Consider the following 16,394-nt stretch of genomic DNA (forward strand, 5'->3'; position numbering starts at 1 on the left):
CTGCAGGACAGAACCACCAGCCTGGAAAAGATTCTCCCAAGGGCAGGGACCAACACTGATCTGCAAGGAAAGTAGGGCTGCACTCGATTAGTGATGTCTGCCCCGGACACGGGAAAGGGCCGTAATGGAATGAGTGCCACCTACTGGCCTTTCCTGCCCTAAGGGCACAGCCTAGCACAGGACACAGGGCTGGGAGGTCGCTTTTTCTGTGTTGTCTTCCCGCCAGGCTGTGAACACATCCTGGACCGTGACCTGCTTGAAGACACCAGCATCTGGAGGGCTCAGGGAATGTTTGCTGAGTGAATGAATGAAGCAACCCATGAAAGGAGTCTGGGGAGGCGCTGGCGGCTCTATCCCCACTCCCTGGTCAGCTAAGTCAGCAGACATCCCTGAAGGCATAGGACAAGGCTGCACAGGGGACCAGAACCGCCGGTGGGGGGCAGAAGGCTGGGCCGTGTCAGGCAGGCAGGGGTGAGTCCCAAGGCCTGGACCAGGGCTGTTCAGGGTGAGGATGGAGCCGGGGCCCTGATGCAGCAGACACCGTCTCCCATCCGCCTGCCGCTTGTGGCTGCTGACACCAGCATCTCCCCGCTTCAGCTCAGACGGAAACACTGGAAGCGTCACCTCTAATTACTATTTCTCACGCTCGATCTTCTTTTTTTTTTTCAAGAAAGACTTTATGGTGGTGACAAGGATCTTAAAGAGAAGTTCGCTGGGCCCAAATGGGGCCAGGGCCCCTGCCAGGGCTCTCCGTGACTCAGGCCTGAGTGGTCCAGCCTCCAGGACACCACCTGGAGGTCCTGCAAAGGAAGCCTGTAATTAAGACGTGGACACTGGGGACGATCAGGCGCAAGGCCCTGGCCGCCAGGATGACGTTAACAGCCGCCAACTGCCCAGGAGCCCGGTCTTGAGGCAAAGCGGGCAGGGGTGCAGCCTCTGGGACTGGCCCTCTGAGGAAGGGCTGCCAGCAGGCTGCACGCACCCCAGCCACCCTCAGAGGGGTGGCCGGCAGGTACGAGGACCACGCCAGTGACAGAATCACATTTAGAGAAGAGCTGCCTCCGTCCGTGGGGTGAAAACTGCCCCCTGGGAAGAGCCACCCGGAAGCCCCCGGTCGCCCCCTGAGGGCTCGTCATCGGGTAAGAGGCTTGCTCCGGTGCTGCCAGCCTCACTCGGCGCCCACCTCCCAGGCCTCTGGACACCCCTTGTGGAGCAGGTGGGACGAGAGCTGCTCTCCGCACCTGCAGAGAAGATGGGAAGAGAAGCGACTTCCCACGGCCTGGGAGGGGCAACCGGAGAGTCACACGAAGCCGGGGCCCCCTTGGGACCCCACAGGTATGCACACGCGGCCACCCGCTCCCGCAGCCCCTGCTCTTTGTCTCCGGCGGCCTCTGAGACACTCAGCAGTGGCTCCCGTTGAGGGAAAAGGCACATCGGGCCCAGCTCGACGGCAGCCGCGTCGTGCCTCCTCGCTCTGCCACGGCCTCTAAGTGCCACCGGCCCACAGAGGCGCATTCTGTCCCCCGGGCGGCGGGTGCCTGACAGGTGGGTGAGAAATGCCGCCGCAGCGAGATTTATTGAACAGCAAGGCGGCGGCCGGGATGGTGCTGGCTGGTCCTCCCACACTGAATTATCTCTGGCAGAAATAAAAATCAGCAGAGCGCTGGGTTTAGATGGGCTACGATCTGTTAGCAGGAAATTGGACTGTCACCAGCGTGCCATGTTCATTTTGGCTGATTAAAGAGATATTAATCTACTGTCACTGCTACAGCTCTGTCGGCAGAGCTAACAGGCCACGGAGGCAGGGCTGCCTCGGGGGCAACAGCAGACAGGGCCACGCAGCACACGGATCTGCTCCAAGGCCACCGCACCTGGGAGGGGCTGCCGCCCTCCCCGGGGACACGACAGGCCCCGGAGCAGTCACCAGCACCGAGGGCACAGAATAACCACTGTGGACCCAAGGCTGCGGGCGCCCCAGTTCCCGAGCTGCATCTGTTCTTCTGAGGGGTGGACGCGTCCCCGCACTCAGGGTCACCTGCGGGGCCTGCCCTCACCTGCAGAGAAGGGTGGGAACCTTACCCACGGTGCTGCCACGTCTCCTGCCAGGCTCGGGTCCCCGCTGGCCACAGGCTTGATGGGACCAAGCAAACGTCAGGATGGTTTAGCAAGAGTGGCTTTGTGGGCTCCTGGAGGCGCAGACCCACAGAGGAGACCCTCGCCAGCGGTGTCCCCCGCAGGCCCCGACGGGCTGCTCAGAGACCAAGTCAAAGGCTCCGTCCACGTGGACACAGCCCAGGGGCCGCCCACACTTCCTCAGCCTGGCGCTCTGGCCAGCGGGGTCCCACCTGGTCCAGAACGGCCTGGAGGAAACGCACTGGACGGTGATGTGGCGCCTACTGAATACCTTACCAACCCAGCTCCCCTGGGAGTGCCTCTGGGGTCGAGTCCTATTATATTAAGACCCACACAGACAACCTCATTTTACCTTAATTATCTCTTTAAAGATGCAGATACAGCCATGTCCTGAGGCACGAGGGCTTGGTGTTTCAACATGTAAATCTGGGGAAATAAAAACACCCACAACACCTCCTTTTCCTCAAACCTCGTCCCTCCTCTGAGCAGCGGTGGCTTATGGGGAATGAAGCCCAGCCTCTCTAGAGCATCACACAAGCACCAGTGCGGTCCCAGGCGAGGGGAGGGGACCCTCACCAGCTCCCGCTGAGTCCGCGGCTGAGCTGATCGGAGTTTGGGGGCAGTTCGCCTCGAATCCCTCGCAGCCGCTCCATCAACATCCGGAGGCCGAGCGCGGCGGTGCGTGGGCCGCATGAAATATTCAGGAGAGTTCTATTAGTGAATTAACTATTTATCGATTTATAATTTAAAAGAGGCATGCCCCGCCGCTAACAAAGATCCCACACCGACTCTTGATTCTGAGAGCTGTGGCGCACCACTGCCCCCAGAGACTCCCAGTGGCAGCCCCCGCCCCGGAGGGCAGGGGAGGGCGAGACGGGGGGCCCAGTGCGGCCCCTGCCCAGCGACGTCTCCTGTGTCCCGAGACCTGAGCCACGCTGGCCACGTGGCTGCCGCTCCAAAAACCCGCCGAGACACACGGCTTACACGTATCCGCTCATTCGGGCCTCACGGACCCCCGACAAGCTCGTCTTTTTAAGAAAATTAATCTTTCTTAGAGCAGCTTTAGGTTCAAGCAAAACTGAGGGAAAGGCACAGCGAGTTCCCAGATCTCCTGCCCACATCCCGCCTCCACACACACCCTCCCCTCTGTCAGCATCCCCGCGGAGGATGTATCTGTCACAACCGACACACCTGCACTGACACGTCGTGACCACCCAGAGTCCACAGTCTGCACGTCGCGGTTCCCTCTTGCTGTTGTACATTCTACGGGTTTGGACAAATGTAGAAAGACACGTATCCATCATGATGGTGTCATACAGAGTGTTCTCACTGCCCTAAAATGCTCTGCTCTCTGCATGCTCATTCCTCCCCACCCAACCCCTGGCAAGCCTTTTTGCCGTCCCCGGAGACTGGACCTTTCCGGAATGTCACAGAGCTGGAATCACAGAGCGTAGCCTCGTCTCGCCTGGTAACGTGCGTCTAAGTCTGGAGGCAGGTGTGCTGGTCGTGCCCGTTTTGCAGACTCAGACAGGAAATGCAATCAGCCAAGGTCACCCATGGGCCCCTGGCGGAGCCTGGATGGACACCTGCTCCAGACCCTTCTGCTGCCTGGTGGTCCCAAGGGACGCCGGCACACAGAGGCCCCAGACCCGGCCAGACGCAGCCCTGTCGCGGGCAGTGTGGACCCGGCCTGCAGTTCTCCGGCCGAGGCCTGACCCCGAGTCTTTCCCAGCCACACTTCGGAGCTGGCGCAGTGCTGGGCCGGCCTCTGCGGAGGGGACAGAGGGGACGCCAGAGCTCCCTCAGCCCCGCCCTCACTCCCAGGACCAGGACTCGACACAGACGTCAGGATTATGGGGGTTGAATGGCACGCGCTGTAAATAATCACTGTTTTAGGACGCGCACATCACGCCCCTAACGGCGCTGCCGGGGCTCAGGGTGAAGCCCAGGAAGATAATTACCAGCACATCAGGCTGCAGGTGGTAACGATGTCTATTAGAGACGACACGCCAGGTGGTAACGACGTCTGTTAGAGACGACACGTCAGGAAAATCCCTGGATTTTCAAGCTCCCCCCTGTGGAGACAGGCGCTCCCGCACAGCCTCCCCTCCCCGCGGTCAGCGCCCCGCCCAGGACGGGAGCTTGACGCACACCGTGGATACACCCTGCAGAGGGGTGACCGGCTCCGGCTGGGGCACCGCCCAGGCCCTCCCGCGGAGGGGTCTTCTGTGAGTACCCCAGGGCAACCTCCTCCCTCTGCCTCATCTGTGAGTGCCTGTCCAGCCTTGAAGGGTCAGCCGTTGCCTGGACACCATCGCTAGAATCCTGGCAAGAAAGAGATGGCCTGGGCCCGCAGGAGAGGAAGGGGAGGCTGTATGGGGCTGTCTACAGGGGCTCGGTAGGCTGAGGGCCCAGCAACAGGTAAAGGATGAAGAAACTCAGCAGCAGTGGTTTTAACCCCCCCGGAGGAAATGGGTCCCTCTCCAGCCCTCTGACCTCAGGGCCCAAACTCCCCGGGAAGCCAGAGGGCAGTGCAGCAGAGAGGGGTCCTTACAGGTCAGCCTCAGGGACACAGGGTCAGGCGGCAGAGGAAGACACTGGGCCTGCAGGGGCTGGAGGGCAATGTCCACGGGGGACACTCACTAGCCCCGATGGACCTGTCACCCGTCGGTCACTGGGGGACTTGCTGGTGCCCAGCAGCTGCAGTCAGTGTCAAGGGCTGCAGCCCCAACTTGTGCTGAATTTCGGGGAGACACTGCTGGCTGGTGGGCAGGGCTGCCCTGCTGCCCGGTCGCTGTGGACTGCTCAGTCAGCCTGGGACCATCCACTTGGGTCCAGCGTGCCTAGCCCAGGGCAGCGGTTGAACCATCAGAGGACCGACCGCCCACCGTCAAGATCCTCTGGACCTCTGTCTGCGTGGAGGCCCCACACCAGCAGCTATCGGAGGGGAAGATGGGTGGGAAGGCCAGATGTCCAGGCTGCCCCCTGAGCTGATGACTGGATGAATGAACGAGTGAATGCATGAATGAATGCATGAAGTGCAAAGGACCCTGGGAGTTCTGCAGATGGAGCCCTGCCCAGGATCCCCTTCTGGTGTTCCAGGATCCATCAGGGTGAGCGGCTTGCAAACAGGCTGGGCCAGGGAGACCGAGCCGGCATCTCCGTGCCCCCAGCCAGCCACTCAGAGGCGCTGCGTCCCAGTCGGGGCCAGAGCTCGCCGCCCAGAGTCAGAAGGCAGCTGAGGGATCCCTTGTGGCTAAGGGGCTGCCTTTCTGGAGAAAGAAGACCGCCAACCAGGTTTATGCCACAAAACGGATCTTCCCATTCTTGAAGAAGCAGAAATGAACGTTTCCAGGGTGTGTGCTCGAGGCTTGCCTGTTCTCATCCGCACGGAAGCCTGGGAGTCGGGCCGAGAGCCTCTCAGGGGCTCACCAAGGCTGTGTCCACGGTCACCTGGGGCAGCACAGGGCTCGAATGCAGGGGGCACAGTGAGAGGCGAGGCTTGCGCCTCTGTCTGTGGGGGTCGGTTTCTCCGAAGCTTCACTCCCATTACTAATGGGCTGTGAGGCCAACACTCCTGCGAGAGCCAAAGGAAGGGGGCTCCAGTCCACCCCGCCCTCCCCGTGGGGCTGATGCTGGGCGGGAGACCGGGAGGGCGAGGCCGTCTCCCTGCCAGTCGGAGCCGTCTGGTTCCCTTGGACGTCCCGGGTACGTGCACCTGCACCCCTTCATTCATTCATTCAGCAAGTACTTCCCGGGGCGCCTGCCGGGCCCCAGGCTCCGAGGCAGGTCAGGGGAGACAAAACAAACAGGGCGCCTGACCATGGAGCCTTCCCCTATACAGAGAGACCGAGAATCAGCAAATGAAAGAGAGCGGAGAGCACCATGCGGACAGGACGAGGCCAACCCCGCAGGCATGACGGGCGAGCATCCCAAGGGACCTCGAGGGTGAGTCGGGAGCAGAGCAGCCGGGTGGACGTCAGGGCAGAGGTGGCCCTTCGGGGAAGTGGGCGTGGGATGTCCCGCACCTCGGTCTGGGGCGGGGGGGCTGTGTGCTTCATGGGATTAACTTCTACCCGGATAATAAAGAGAGGATGGGAGGAAAGAAAACACCAGGAGACGTGCTGGGGAGAGACCAGGGCTGCCCTGGATCGGAGGCAGGGAAACCGGCCCCAAGGACGCATCGTGGTGTCGTCTGGCTCTGAGCAGCAAGAAGGACCCTGTCCTGCAAAGCCTGGGGCAAGAGCAGTGGGGGGAGGGGAGTAAGCACCCCGTGGGGGGGGCGGCTCTAACAGGGCCTGGCCAGCGGACCCCCGGCCTCCCAGCACCGTGCCCATCGTGCTTCCCACCTTCTCCCTCCGAGGCCCTGCAGAGGACGGTCCCCATGTCACCGCCCGCTGCCGAAATACACAGGGTGGTTCAGGTCCTCCTGACTGGACGCCGTGCCAGCAGTGACCCGAGGATCCAAACTGCCTCTGCTGAGGGTCTGGGACAGCTTGACCGTGTCCTTGCCAAGGAAAACGGGCCCCTAGAAGCCTGGGCCCCACAATGGCTTCACAGCTGATGGAACGGTCACCTATGTTCCTTTTGAAGTCTGTACCTTGGGGACCAAGTGGTGGCCACACTTGACCATGACGGTAGGAGTGGCCACTGCAGAGGGGGCGGGGCTGACGTCCATTCCCAGGGGAACTCGTGGGGCTGGTGAGCGGCCCTGGGGTCCTGGGTGGTGGAGCAGGGACGTTTGGATGGACGTGGCCAGAGATGAAGGTCTTGGGCTCTGCGTCTCAGAAAGAGAACCCACCCCCAACCCCCAACCCCGCCAGAGAAACTCGCCACCATTGTCAGGAGACCCTGGCACAGTTCCATCAGGCAGTCGCTTGGCAAAGAGCTCCTGGTCTCCCCGAGATCCAGCCGCATCCCCCCTCTCGCATCTGGGCCACAGCTGAGTCAGATCTCGGCCTCTCTCCTGACTTAAATGCCCCGAGAAGAGGAAGCTTTGCTACAAAATCTCAGGAGATGGCTGGAGAGCCAATTTTCAGGTGTTGCTCCAAGGATGAGATGCAAGGTCAATTCCATCTGAGTTTCCCGACATGGGTTCACTCACCAGAGCTCGTGGACTTGCTGGGTTGGCTGACGCAGCTCCAGGAGGTTGGCCGCTGGCGGACAGAACCTGGGCTAAACGGCGGCCAGCGGCCGAGCTGAGAACTTCACGTGCAGCCCACACCCCACGGCGCCTGGGAGCTGGCCTGGGAAAGAAGGCATCGGCGAGGGGCCTCCGCTCCATGCTCCGTGTGTGTCAAATGCCCCCGCCTCCCTCTTACGAGGACGCTTACGAGGGCTTTTAGGGCCGACCCGGATGGTTCAGGATGGGCTCCCATCTCAGCATCCTGGCCTCGATCCAGCCGCAAAGACTTCGTTCCCAGGTTCCAGGAGGAGGACCTTGCATATTTTGGCCGTATTCCAGCCGGCCATGCGCTTTGGGGCGGGACCCCGACTCCAGTGGGAATGACAAGGTCCTGAAGTAGCCACAGTCAGGCCATCAACCAGCTGAGGACAAGAACCGTGCCGGGCTGTGGATGGAGTGGCCATTAGAAGGGTTAGTGCCCATCGTCACGGCTACCTGATCCCGGCATCTCTCGGGACAGAGTAGGTGGAGGGTCCGGGGAAATGTGATCGACCCATACAACAGGACGCCTCCCTGAGTAGAGCTGTCACTGCGAGAGTCGTGCCTGTCACCCAGGTCCCCTGAAGCCGGTTCACAATCTGAGTCCCAGGTTGAGGGCAGATGGGGGCCTCCAGGAAGGATCCAGAAACACCAACCCAAGAACAAACTCTGATCTGCCCCAAAGAGGCCTGCAGGCTATTAGCAGGCTGTCTGTGCTCCCAAAACAGGCTTGCAGACATTACAGGTTCCTGGGGACCCCAAACACCACGGCACCCCCCAGCCACATGCTCAGGTGACACAAGAGAGCTGGCCCTCATCCACCCCAGTGGGCTCTGTGGCCTCAGGGATTGGAATACATGTGTGGGAGGTGGACGGGTCTCAGGGAAGGACCCTGGATAAGCTCTTCTCAACCTCCCGGCCGAGGACCTTCTTCACGGTGGGGCCATCCCGTGCATTGCAGGGCGTTTAGCAGCACCCTGGCTCCTACCCCACTAAACACCAGTGTCCTCCCCTAGTTGTGACAACCGAAAAGTGTCCAGATGCTGCCAGATGTCCCGGGGAGGAGGGTCTCCCGCAGTTGAGAGCCACTGCTCTGGATTCTTCTAAATTTAATCAGGTGATGAGCCTTGGTGCACTTTCCAATCGTGGAAACTCTACTGAGAAAATCAGCAAAGCCGCGGGCAGGACACACGATGGATTTGGTGAACGTGTTTTCCCTTGTGTCCACGTGGAGCATGTGCTCCCACACGGCAGACGTGATGTCCCCTTTTGGATCCTGTCTTTGACCCCTGTTAGTCTCCCACGTGATGCCCTAATCTTATCTACAAAGATCTCAGTCACCCTGAGGTCACAGGGCGTCGCCCTGGTCCATCGAGCACAACACCAAGGCCACCGATCCTGGAGATCGGGAATTGGCAAATGTCTTGGATGACTTGATAAGATCCATGTGCACCAGAGGGTGGATAATAAACTCATGAAAATTGAGGGGTCAGATGCGTGGGTGAGGCTTCTGGGGGACGATGGTCTGAAACATGGATCCTCTGAGGGGAAGCAGAAGCCACCTCCCACGTACTGTGCCCAGAAGGAGCAACGCCATTGGGGGAGCTGTCTGGATCGTGGAAGCAAATCACCCCACACTCCCCCCGCTGCACCCAGGAGTGGGCTGCTCCTATTTCCAGGGCGATCCAGAGGTTTCCAGTTTTGAGCGGAGCCCAAGGCAAGAGCTGTGGATGTGGGCTGCGGGACGCTCTGCTCTGCTGACGTCATCACCCGGCCTTTCCAACGGCGACGGAAGCGTTTGCAGCAAATAGGGCCGCTGCTTAGAATCCCAAAGAAACCAGAGCCGGGAATCACAGTGTGGAAAGCTAGGGTTCGGAAGCAAAGTCATGTCTCCCCCGAGAGTAACTTCTCCTTTGAAGGATGAGCTCCTGGTCCCCTACTGTGCCCCAGACCCAATGCCTGACTGCTGACATCAGGTCAGTCTGAGCTGTTCACCACCCACCGGGTTATTCGGGCCGAGAAACCGTCAGGTCACGCATGGCGGCACCAATCTGCCACCGCATAGGAACAGCGTCTCGGAACTCCAGCTGGTCAGGAAGGGACAAAGATGCAGAGAGGAGAGGTGGCCAGGACTCCTGGAAAATGCATCCTTTGACCCATTACCATCCTCCCTCGCCCCCAGCTTCACGGGGACTTCCTTACGAGCTTTGATGGAAGACAAAAAACTTAGGCTTGGTTGATACATGGCTCTGAACTGGCTTCTGTCACCGGCCAGAAGTAACTTAGAGTGATGCAGCGCTAGTCCGGCTGATCCTGAAGATGGAGGAGGAGAAAGCCATCCAGCGGGCCGAACACCCAACACCACATGTGTTTGTCCTCTTTGTCAAGACAGAAAGGTGGCCACAGGTGGGATGGACACCAACTCCAGAGATTCCAGAGATGTAGCAGTGGTTGCCCAGCATGCCCCGGGGCTTAGAAAGAAGAAGCTGGTGACCTGGAATCTGAAGGAAGGGTCTGGGGTGGCCCTTCTGGAGCAAACACAGCTGTGAAGACGCTCTTGCCCCGTCAGGTGCACAGAAGGGCGTCCATGCAGACAGAGGAGGCTCTGGAATCCAGGCAGACCACTTGGGGGGAACGTCTCCCCAGCTGCCCTGGTGCCTGCTCAGGGTCCCTCACAGAGTGGCCGTGGTGGCAGGGAGGGTGATTGTTGTGGACTGAGTTATGTCCCCCAAAAAACATACATACAAGTCCTAACACCTAGTACCTGTGACCATGATGATTTAGGGCAGGGTCTTCTTCGCAGATGGAACCAACTTAAGATGAGGTCATTAGGCTGAGCCCCAACCCAATGGACTGGTGACATTCTAAGAAGAGGATAAGGCCATGTGACGACAGAGGCAGAGATTGAAGTGACATAGCCACAAGCCCAGGAATACCTGGGGCCGCCAAAAGCAGGAGGGGGCCGGCAGGACCCTCCCTTGGAGCTTAGGACGGAATCCCCTGGATTTCAAACTTCTGGCCTCCAGACTGGGAAAGAACAAATTTCTGCCGTTCTAAGCCCCCTGGTCGGTGGCACTTTGCTGGGTGACCCGTAAACAAAGGTTAGGCTGGGGTTCAGTGATGCGGGCTTCAGGCCAAGGTCAGCCCCGTCACCTCTGCCCTGTGACTTACCTGCCCCAAACAGAAGCTCCCCCTGGGACCCTCGTGCGGCACACTTTCCTGGGCATTTGTGCCACCCGCTGGTGTCTGGCAGGTGACCCTGGACCTCTGCCATCACAGAGGAGCAGCATGTTGTCCTCTCCGCACGGAGATCGCCTTCCCTGCCGTGAGGCCTCGGAGGGCTCAGCCGCCTGTGGACGTGCGTTACACACCCGTCCCCATGCTGGCACTCCACCCAGCACTGCTCCCGACCAAAGATGCCCATTCATGGTAAAAGTATGTGGGTGGGCTCAGCGATGGGCGCTGCCCTCCCGTTTCTCTGGTCCCCGTCACGTCAAGCCTACTGAAGTCTCCGTCCGGTGCCAGTTGGGCTGCCACACCATGAAAGGCTGGGCCTCTGTCCCAGGGTGTGATTTATGTCTTGAATCAACAAGCTGCTTGTCCCAAGGCCAGATTCCAGGTCCAAGAAGCCAGGGGCAGAAGTGGTGCCTCTCACTCACACCTACTAAACCAGGACCTTTGCTTCCCGACCCTGCGGCCTTGGACTCTCCTGGTTCAGATGCCCTGATTCCCGAGAGAGATGCTTCCTCCAATTGACATAACAGTGGTTCCACGGAATAGAAGTCGAGACTGGCAGCTGGCCATTGGGGCCCCGCCTACCCCTGAACCAACTGGCCCGGTGACAGTGCGTGTGCCACCGGGGGCCGTTGACGCCCCCTGCAAAGGGGACATTGGAGGAGGAAGACTGGGCCCCAGGGCACCCCCCCCCCCCCAGTGTGAAAGTCAGTGGAGAAGCACAGCATCTGAAAAAGGGCAAAGCAGGATGCCCGAGGATTCAGACCCTTTAACGAGGTTACACTGAGTCACCCCACCCGGACAGAACCCCAGCCAGCTGAGATGCCAGGTGAGCCAAGGAGACAGATGGAGCAAAGATGGTAAATGTGGGCTGTGCCTCAGGGTCGGGTGTGGAACCCAGACTACAGCCCCATCACATCCGTGCGCCTTCTCATACAGGCGCATGCACGTGCGCGTGCGTGTCCTGGTTCCCTTCTCCCGCGCTCTTCCTTTCCCGTTGTTATTTGATTAATATACGGTGGGCAGTGGTTAACTTGACAATCTATTCTATGACTCCAAAATGTTCACATACGTACATTTATTCAAAAATATACAAAACATATGACATCACAACTGAACTAAGAGAGAAACGAAACTTGCCAGAGATGAATGCCGCCACTGTCACCAGGAAACGCGTGTCGGGATGCTGGGATCTTGTCGCCCCTTTAACAAAAGGAGGTGACAGTGTCTTTGTTTTTCTGACGGGTAATTGCATCTCGTTAGGCAGAAGCACTCACAGGTTGCCATCGTCGACCAGGGCTGGACGTACATCCAGGTAAGAGGGGTGCGTCCAGCCAAGGGGAGGCCAGTGCTGGCCGTCTGATATGTTGTCTCTGGGCTCCCACCTGCCCTTTCACACACTGGGCTGCTGGGTGAGGACCCCGCCGATGACGTCCCCCTGGCCAGCCGGCCTCCTGTGCGGCTCTGCCAACTGGGGCCCTGGAGGGTGGTGGGGAGGCAGGTGAGGGCAGTGGGGAGGCAGGTGCTGGCGGAGAGGACATTTATACGTCGCCCCTGTTACTTTCGTCCCAGGCACTGGCCCCTGGTCCCGTCGGCCACAGTTGATGCTGGCCGCCAGCTTCTTTCAGCAGAACCAGCCCGTGGTGCCTCACAGGGGCACCAGCAGCCGCTGGGGAGGCCCCTGCTCAGAAGAGAGACGCCCCCAGGCCCATGGGCTCCTCTCGCAGCTCCTGGGTCCTGAAGACTCACGCCTGTCTCGCTGCAGGTCCTGTCCCTGGGTCACACGCATGACCCCTTGGGCCTTCCCAATGCTCCTGAACCAGCGCCTCCGTTGAATCCCTGCGCTCTGGGCTCCTGGCTGGGCCCTGGCTGAGCAGACCTCCCGGCTCGGCACGTGGGAACCTCGCGGTTGCACAGACAGGCTGCGCCGGATGCCCGGCCGGCGGAAGCCATGCTCCTCAACGTCGCAGCCAGGAGCTATGATGACGCCTGCTGGAGGGGAACCATTCATGACCAGCCCTGACGTCACTTCCCACGTGCCCCTGCCAAAACGCACCAGCCCACGTGAGCCTCCCAGCAGCCCGTGGGGACCACTGTGACGTGCTGCACCGTGCCCCCCAGGTCCACGTGCTGAGGTCCTCACCACCAGGACCTCAGAATGGGACCTTCTTGGGGATTAGGGTCTTAGCAGATGTAATTAGTTAAGATGAGGTCCTACTGGAATCGGGTGGCCCCTAATCCCATAGGACTGGTGTCCTTCGAAAAAGGGGATTTTGGACACAGACATGCACTGGGAGATACTGTGTGGGGACAAAGCAGAGCTGGGGTGTTGCGTCTATAAGCCAAGGAACTGCAAGGAGAGCCAGCAAACCACCAGAGTCTGCGGGAGAGGCCGGGGGCGAGTCTTCCTCATAAGGGACTCAGCAGGAACCAGCCCTGCGGACCTGGATCTCAGACTTCGGGCGGGGAGAGAGGGCTCCCTGCCATCTGAGCCCGGCCATAGGGCCGTGTGACGCGGCCCCGGAACACGCCCCCCACAGCGCCCCACCAGTGCTGGAGGCATCTCCATGCCCAGGGTTTGCTGCATGTCTGCAGGTCACCCGGCGCTGGCTTTACATCCCTGGGCTCACAGCCGGCTGGACCCTCCCACCTGCCCGACAGGTGCCCCAACAGGCACCAGCACATTGAGGGTGAAGATGGCAGGTCCGCTCGAGAGGCGAGCGCTCTGGGTGGGTCTCGTGGGGGACGTGGCCACAGCACCTGGAACTCGGGGCCCCCATGAGAACATTCACGCTGGGCCCGGCCTCCTGCCCTCCAGCAAATTGGGGCGAACTTCCAGGGGCCTGGGGAGGGCTTAGCTGTCCAAGGGCTCCCACACAGAGCCCCTTCCCATTGAGGCAGTGACACAGTGCAAACAACACAGCGGACACCCCAGGACCCCGAGTTTGAGCCCCTCTCCTCCCCCCCACTCTCTCCAGATCCCCCAGCTGGATCTTCTGAGGAAGTTCCTTAACTTCTCCACCCCTGAAGGGACAGTTACCACCAAGACCACGACTGTAGCTATTCACAGGGATGTCACTGAGCCGAGATGCATTGCACCCCGAAGACAAGGGAAGGGGGCTCTGGAGAGAGCGGTCTCCGTGCTAAGCAGGACGCGCGCCGGGCAGCGCCAGCCGAGGATGCGGGTACTGCTGCTGGTGCTAGCGGTGTGGACCCGGCCGTGGCCCGCTGGGATTGGAACTGTCCATGCACGCCCAGGGATGCTGGAACAGGGTGGGGGCCAGAGCTGCCCTAGGCACCATCGGAAGCCCCATCCTGGGCTGCAGACCACCAGGACCCTGGGGACCACAGGCCCGGGGGTCCTCACGCTGAGGATGGGAAAGTCAGAGCGGAGCTAGGCCACAGCCGCCCAGCCGGGGGCCGCCCCCATGACCCCAGCGCGTGGATTCACACTCCAGAGGGTCTTCTAGGAAGCGAGTCGGGTCAGAGGGTGCAGGCCCTTCTCAGGTCCTTGACAAACTCAGCACCTTGTCCTCCTGAGAGGTCTGGACGGTGGGGCAGCCGAAGAGAGTCCTCAAGGCCAGCAGACTGCAAGGCCTCAGAGGCCCTGTGGCCCCCCAGGTGTTGTGTGCGCATGTGTGCATGTGTGAGTGTGCACATACACGTGTGAGCCTCTGGGGGGCGCCTCTGTGCATTTGTCAGGTCTGTGCCCATCTGTGCGCGTGCAGGCATCTCACGAGAGCGTGTGTGGGCGTGTGGGTTGCTGCATGGCCGCATGCCGTCGCGCTCAGAATCGAAAAGAGAGAAGAGATCCTCTCTCTCCCCTGCCTTCCCCACGCCCGACATGGATCTGGCTCCCTGCTCCACGGACAGCAGGCCTGGGGGTCCCTGAACAGAGCAGAGACGTCTCCCTGCAGGACCCCGTGCAAACCTCCGTGTGTCCAGGAACCCAGGCCCCGACGTGTGGTGGGCGCGGGCCAGGCTGCACGTTCGCTCCTCTCTCGTCTGCACCCTGGCCCAGGAACAACGTGGGAGTTCAGTGGCCAGAGCCACCCGAGCTCAGGATCCTCCCACAACACCTTCCCCAGAAAGTCCCCGCTGGCAGGGCCGCTCACGCGAGGCCAGTCAAGAGGACACCCCAGGGAGGGGCACAGAAGGACGGCATGCCAGAGAGAGGCTGGATGGGGAGGGGGGAGCCGGCACCCCCGTTCTGTGCCAGCAGGCCCTGTGTGGCCTTGGGAGATGTCGGGCTCTCACTCCGAGTCTCAGCTTCCCCACCTGATCCGAGGGGCGGCCGGGTCGTCCCAGCCCTTCCAGAGCCATGCTCCAGTGATGGCGTGTGAGGGGACGCCCCGCGGGCCTTGCCTTGGGCCGACCCCGGCTGTGGACGCAGTCCCACCTCCAGCCGAGCCCTGACTGCCAGAGCTCCAGGTCTGGAGGGGGCAGGGCCTGCCCGCCCACCAGGCCAGGGTCTCCCCCCCCTCCCCACCCCCTCCTGGCAGCAGTGCCTTCTCTCTGCTTTCCTGGGCTGTAGCTCTCGGCCTAATTATCTCTAACCTTCTGTTCGAAGACCCCTGTCCTTGCCTGATAAAAACCAGTAACTTTGAAAGCAAACTGGGTCTTAATTTTCCTTGACAGCCCTGCTTGAAGCTCGCGGCCGGGCTGGGCTTTAATTAAATGCACATTTGTATTCCAAACAAATTAAGTACAATTAAGGACCCCGAGTTATGGGTATCTATCACTCCGTGATGTTTTTGTAAAAATTACCCCATCGAGATCAAAGCCGGAGGATCCCTGCCTTAATTGCTTCATTAGGGCGCCGTGCACCAGGCTTCGAAAGGACCGGCCCTGGTGTCTCTTTGGGAATTACCCAAACGACGGCTCTCAGAGTAATTGCTTCCATATTTCTTTCTCGGAGACGTTCCGGCCTCCACGGATCAACTGCAAGGGCTTCAGGAACCCAGCTCTGCTCCGGTCCCCGCACCAGCAGCCGAGGCGTTTTCGTGGCGCCTGCACTGAGGCCCCGCTGGGCTGACTGGTGGGTGGGCTGCCCCCTGCCCTGCCCTGCCCACGCTTGGCCTCTCGGCCGGGCAGCTGGTGGCCCGGGGGCACGGCCCAGGCCAGTCCACAGGTCCCCCAGACAGGCCGACGTGCACCACACGGATCTCGACGGGTTGGTGTCCCCCGCACGGCCCACTCCTGGCCTGCCCGCTGCGGCTCCAAACCCCCGCTGAAGTCCCAGGCCTGTGGGGACCCAGCCACTTGCACGAGGCTGCAGGCAGGGGCCGAGCAGGGTCAGGAGGAGGCCCAGCAGCCCTGGCCTCCAGCCCTGCAGCCACTGCAGATGGCCCTTCCACCCACGGGGCACCCTCACCTGGGCCCACTCGGAAGGCCTCCTGTGTCGCCAGCCCCCGAGTGGGGGACGTGCGGGACCTTCCATGTGACCCCTCCAGGAGAGGGGAGCAGAGCCTCCACAGGGGTCCTGGCCACACGGCTGCCAAGGGAGGGCCTCTCACGCCAGCCCAGCTCCTCCTGGGACCCTGCGTGGGTGCCGACAGCTGGGCCAGGACTACAGTGGCCCCAGGGCAACGTCCCAACTAGAGCTGTCAGATAAACAAGACATTGTTTTTAGTACAAGTGTGTCCCATGCTGCCCTGGGGGCGTCCTCACACCCAAAATGACTCACGTGTACCTGAAATCCAGGCGTACCTGGGCATCCTGCATTTTATTTCCTTGCATTCCGCCCCGCCCCGCCCCGGCCAGAACATCTGGAAGCGGGTGGAGAGGACACGGACCCCAGGTTCTGCTAAAGAATTTGCTTGTCCTCCGCAGCACCCCGGCCTTGGTGGACAAACGCCTGACA

At 60.9% G+C, this 16,394-nt stretch overlaps 1 long non-coding RNA gene across 1 annotated transcript in view; it reads right to left on the reverse strand.

Annotated features, from left to right (window-relative positions):
• Positions 1–11,664: 11,664 nt before the first annotated feature.
• LOC132594024 (uncharacterized) overlaps positions 11,665–16,394 on the reverse strand; it is a 68,935-nt gene continuing 64,205 nt past the window's right edge. The window contains exon 5 of the long non-coding RNA XR_009560141.1: positions 11,665–12,520. This is a non-coding gene — a long non-coding RNA (uncharacterized lncRNA). The remainder of the gene's footprint in view (positions 12,521–16,394) is intronic.

Source organism: Globicephala melas, chromosome 1 (genome assembly GCF_963455315.2).
Source record: "Globicephala melas chromosome 1, mGloMel1.2, whole genome shotgun sequence".
Classification (NCBI taxonomy): Eukaryota; Metazoa; Chordata; class Mammalia; order Artiodactyla; family Delphinidae; genus Globicephala; species Globicephala melas.